The sequence below is a fragment of the Monodon monoceros genome, unplaced genomic scaffold (assembly GCF_005190385.1).
Source record: "Monodon monoceros isolate NGI ecotype Baffin Bay Population unplaced genomic scaffold, NGI_Narwhal_1 Super_Scaffold_11, whole genome shotgun sequence".
NCBI classification, from domain to species: domain Eukaryota; kingdom Metazoa; phylum Chordata; class Mammalia; order Artiodactyla; family Monodontidae; genus Monodon; species Monodon monoceros.
In genome coordinates, this window is record NW_021703767.1 from 137,994,071 (window position 1) to 138,000,070 (window position 6,000).

General features: G+C 37.7%; 1 protein-coding gene across 3 annotated transcripts in view; it reads right to left on the reverse strand.

Moving 5' to 3' along the window:
• The window catches only part of ZNF385D (zinc finger protein 385D), a 934,321-nt gene that overhangs the window by 172,056 nt on the left and 756,265 nt on the right, over positions 1-6,000 (reverse strand). The gene's annotated exons all lie outside the window — the stretch shown is intronic.

Sequence of the window (6,000 nt, forward strand, 5' to 3'; positions counted from 1 at the left end):
GCAAATCACACACCATCAGGCAAAGTTGAAGAATGCAGTCTTTAATTAAAAACAATTCTTCAATTCTGATGCATTTACAGAGTAGAAAATTTATTTACATTAATCAATATTAACTTCCTAGCTATGTTTTGCTCTCCCCAAAATTATTCTTAAAATTGATGGTATACACAATATTGGATAGTATCTTAAATACGTACAACACACACACAGAAATGTATACAGACACATACACAAGTATATACGGTCATATACACACAAATTAGTCCTTAAAAACTAAGATAAAATCGATTATTCTACAATAAAAATGATGAACATTTATTTATTGTTTAGTTGGGGAAACATTTGCATTAATGAGTTTATTGAATTTTCCAACAACTGGAAGAGGCATTTAATAGGTGACAAAACTGAAGCATATTGACATTAATAAAACCAGCCTAAGCTAGCAGAGCTAATAAGTCAAGAACTGCAAGTGTGAACCTAGGTCTTCCTATATAAAAATTGTACGCGATTTCCATTTTTCTGGTGCTCTACAATCAATACACTTATGACAGTGCTCCACAGAGGATAATTGTGTTGACGAGGCCAAAGGATGTCCTCTGTCAATCGTTTCTTTCAAGTCCCTACATCTTCTTGGAGAACCCTCCCATCCTCTAGCCCTTAAAGGGACAGCACCCCTCTGGTCAAACCCCATTTCTTCTAGGAATCTATATTCGGTTCTTGGAGATACCGGTTTAAGTTCTGTTGGGGCTTAAATGGAAGCATCATGGGGGAGTGTGAAATGGAGGCCATGTGCATGTAGGACCAGAGAGAGCTGGCTACAGAGACAGAGAAATAAAATGCTTATCTCCAGAGACAAACATAGATGAGAGACCACTTAGTTCTAGAGAGAGAGAGGAATCCAGGCCCCTGATGGCTGTCTGGTCTCACCCCTGTAAGAGGCTTGATCGTTGGTCCTGCATTTGAGTTCCATGAGATGTCCCTTTATTCTTCCAGTAAAATACTTCCTCCTTTAATTTAGACAAGCAAGTTTGAATAGTATTGTGTTACTTGCAACCAAGTGACCCATACCCAAAACTATAAATTTTAGGAATGTCATTACGAACATGAATTCTGGATGCTGTGGGTTATTACATCACAAGCATTAGTGGGATGACAGATAACTGACAATGTAGAATTAGCAGATGGTGGTTAAAACTGTGGGCCTATATTCAGAATACCTAGGTTCAAACCTCTGCATAAATGTAACATAAAACAAGTTATTTTTACCTATTCTGCTTCTGCTTCTTTTGCTGTAGAATATGGAAAATAAAACAATGTGCCTGAAAAGGTTGTTACGAAAATAAATGAACATGTGGAAATCAGTTACCACCATAACTGACCCAAAGAAGAGCTCAAAAAATGTCAGCTGTTGTTTTTCTTGTTATAAAACTCTGATCATATCCACAGTTACTTTTCCCTGTCTTGCTCTTTAGACAAAGCTTCACTTTTGGTCTCATGTAGAAACATCAAAATCCCATCTACAGATGAAAGCAGTTTCAAATCCAGTTGTGAAATAACATCAAGGTCTGCCATAGTCATCGTTTTAACATGTACAGTTATTACTTTATCTTTGTTTAAATTTCCAATACGCTTCATTCATTCTCCTAAGAATGGCTTGGGGTGATGAGACTTCACTGAAATGGGGGGGGGAGTGAGGGGGGATCTTTCTAAACATCTCGTCAATGGTACGTCTGACAACTCTGGGACGTAATCAGGCACCGTACATGAAGATGACTGTGCCACCTTTCCCAAATGTAAATGTGTGTTCTTTCACGAGGAGCAGCTATGGCGTTGTTTTCCCAGCTGTGCTAAACAGAGCTGTGCTAAATAATTTCACTTGCTTTGTCCCACATCCCAAAGAAGGTGTTTTCAGAAGGAGGTTAGAATAAGAGAAGAATCCATATTTCCACAATGAGTAAAACCTTCCGGTCCGCACAGGGATTTGCCCACCACATCAGCCTCGTTAACACACAGCTCCAGCCAATGGAGCTAAATAATTAGGGTCGGCTAAAGATAGAATTACCATTAATTGTTTTCAGATTTCAATCTCTGGGCCTTTCATTCCAGGATCCCTAATTAAAATAAGAAAGAAAAAAGTGCTCAGAAATGTAGAGTCAATTTATGCTTCATAACCATCTACTAACAAGCCAAATGGCTCATTTATGGAGGATGCTATCCAAATCAGGTTTTCCAGTAGTAAATGTTCGAATTCCAGGCACTTGAGAAAAACGTTGCTAAATAAACTCCAGATACCACTGTTTTGTCTAGTTAACACGTCTTCCCACCCTTCTTCTGGGAAAAGTTCCACCCCCTCAGAATAGCTGCATCGGCTAAGCCTCTAAGTGTACCTTGGCCCATGGCGCTCATACTGATTGGTCTGAAGTGTCAGAATAGAACCTAAGAGGTGCCGGTAATATTCACCTCTGGGATTCTTTTCAAGAAGAAGCTAAGACAGAATGTGTTCTTGACATTGTGGTCTTGAAACTATTAATATATAAGCTATATTGGCTTGCAGCCATTTCCAAAGCCATACAAAGAGAAATGAAACCCACGTGCAGAGAAAAACAGAGATGAGAGGTCAAGAAGGATGAAGAGAGACGCCTGATGGCATTTGAATCCCCCCTTTCATCTGTCCCTAGCTTTACTCATACCGTTCCCAATTACAAGGCTTTAAAATTTCCCATTTTTCTTAAACTTTTCTTTGCCTAATCTAACTTGGGTTTCTATCACTTGCAATCAAAATGTCTTGATTAATAAGCCACCACACCAGAATTACTTTCTTTAAATATTGTTGAGGCTTGCTTCATTTAAAAGACCCTAAAATTATAGGGGTAATTTAGGCAGCACTCATACCTACAGAAAAGATATACATATAAGTGTATGCATAAACATAAGAATAGGTCTTCACAAAGGCATCACCGTAAGTTTCTAGGAGATCGGACAGGCACACAGCCAACTATATAGCCGACTAGATAAGAACATAAACATCAGGATATAACTCTAAAACTCTCATTCCATTACTGGCTTAAAGAATACAGCATGATGATGATACTAACTTTTACTGAGTGGCTACAATGTGCCTTTATATCTATTACCAGATTTAATCCTATAACAGCTCTGTTAGGGTGAATTAGTTATCTACGGAGGTATGACAATTTAACTACAAATTCAGTGGCTTAACACAGCATGCCTTTATTATCTCCCAGCTTAGCTGGGTCCTCTGCAGGACTGCAAGTAAGTTGTCAGCCTGGGATACAGTCTCATCTGAGGCTTAGATGGGGAAGGATCTATCTCTTGACTCACTTGGCTGCTGGCTGCATTCAATTCTTGTGGGCCGTTGAACTGGGCCTCATTTTCTTGCTGGCTGTTGGCCTAAGGCTACCCCAAGTTCCTTGTCATGGGGATCTCTCTATAAGCAACTCACAACAGGGCACCCTGCTTCTTCAAAGCTAGCAGGAGAGAAAATCTCCTTGCAAGACTGGTGTTTCAATAATATGTAACATAATCATGTTTGTCCTGTCACCTTCGCCATATTCTGCCGGAGAGAAGTGCAAACATAGGTCCTGCCCACAAGGTAGGGCGCATGGGAGCCACCTAGGGTCTGCCTGCCACAGAGATATACATCATTATTTCTTATTTTATAGAGGGGGATGCTGAGGCTTCCTTAACAGACAAGTGACAATGCAAACCTATGCTACAAATCCAGGCAGTTTGCTTCCACTACGCTCCTCTTTATGGGAAAAAGAAAAACAAACTACATATGGCAAGTTCAATACCAGTCTCAGACCTGATGTTTACCAGCTGTGTGAGCTGGGACAAAAGTCTTGATCTCTCTGATCTTCACTTAACTCTTTCCTTCTGTAAACAGAAATGATAAATAAAAGCATTTCTACCTTTTTGTGATGGTTAAATGGCATGATGTATACAAGTATACTTTGAAAGGCTAAAAATAGTGTGTGAAAAATATTACCCTGTATCCCTGTGATACAGAATGAAGATATAAATGAAATTACTCTAAATTAATTTTTCCCCAAATAAGTAGGTACTGTGTTTACTATGAGTTGCTACAACTCTATGCGCTCACATGGTCAAAGGCCAAAAAATCATCCACTGCTTTCTGCAACAGTGACACCGAGTCCAGTCTTGTTCAACAGAGGGAGATGGCGAGAAAAGTATCTGAGGACACATGATGCTTCACCATCACCAAGACATGACACTCGAGAACACTGCCTAGAAGGACAGATGGGTTTATCCAAATTTAACCCTATTCTTCTGTTTGTCGTAGGCCACAATACTAAAACGGCTAGACTTAGAGAGATCTTTGGTAACAATGGATGGGAAAATGAAGGAATTTCACATCTAGTGAGCATGTCCTATAAGTTACCATTGTTCTAGGCAGTTCATGGATGTTATTTCATTTAACCTTCAGAAACTCTCTGAAACAGTCATTATTAACTCTAATATCAGATTAAGAAACTAAGAATCAGAGATGCGTATAACTTTCAATATAGAATTCAAATCCAAGACTTCTTCAAGTTGGACAAATAGAGGAAATACATATTTAATTACACACACACACACACACACTCACACATTAATTACACACACACACACTGTCACAGTGGAATTCATTCATTTATTCAGTTATTAAATCACCATGGAGTAACTGAGCTCTTATAATATATTAGTCACAGATATATAAAGCAATGGGAAGTCAGATTCAACGTCACAGCATTTTGAAAGAGAAACCATTGACTTGGGACTCAAAAGGCATCCATCCTGCATCTGGCTGTATTGCTAACCAGCCATGTGTCCAAGTCAACTGATTTAGATTCTGTCGTCCAAGCCTTGTAAAAACGGTGTCAATCCCCTCTGCTCTGTTTTCACAAAGCAGCTATGGGTATCAAATTAATTAATATACCTGAGAAAATAAAGCAGTATAAATGTAAGGAATTATCACAGTCATGGATAAACAAATCCAATCTTGGACCTACTTAGCTTTGAGTAATGGTCAAAAAACAAACATCCTCATGCAAAATCTTCTTTTAGCAGAGTACTTGGGAAACCCACTCTCTGTATTGAAGATGACAACTGTGAAGCACATTTAAATCAAAACAAATAAGGAAACAATAACAACAGAACACACATTGAACTGACTGGGCTGCCCACCCCGAAAGGAAAGCCCTGGATGGGAATGGAAGGCCCTTGTCACAAGGAGAGTTCAAGCCAAGGCTTATCACTGGGGCAGATTCAGATTTTGTGGGGCCTCAAGTGCAAGTTTATACCATTTTGGTGAGTATTTTTAAGAAAAAGAGCACATGGTTTCAAATACAAACTTAGATTAGAAAAAGAATATTTTTTATAATGAGAAAATGTACAACAAACTCCAAATTAAACAAACAAACAAAAAAACAACTGACAGACACCACGAACATTATTAAATTCATAAAAAAGATGTTTTTATTTTTTTGTTTGTTTTTCTGTGTTTGTTTTTAAAAGAAAGCATTGTTTTTCTTAAAGATTTCCTATAATAAAAATTTTTTCAGTCATTTGTGACCATTTTTAAATAAAATATTTGTATTTTACTATAAATAGCAAAAAAAAAAAAATCCACTGAGGTAAACACACATTCTTCAACACAAAGAACATTTTAAAGCTCAGATTTGAGCTAAACCTAGTAGTAGAGATCTTATTATTTATGCTTTCTTTGTTAAAATATGTTTTTAAGTTAACCTACTTGATAACACTTTTTTCCGCCTCTATAGCTTTTGGATACATACTCTTTGATTGCCTCTTCATATGGCAATGATGTTATAATTTTCAGCGAAGAGATTAAAGAAACAAGATCAGTTTTTCCTCTAGTATGGTTGACTGGTTTTTAAAAATAATATTTTTTTAATTTACAAAACAGAAACAGACTCAAAGACTTAGAATACAAACTTATGGTTACCAAAGGGGGAG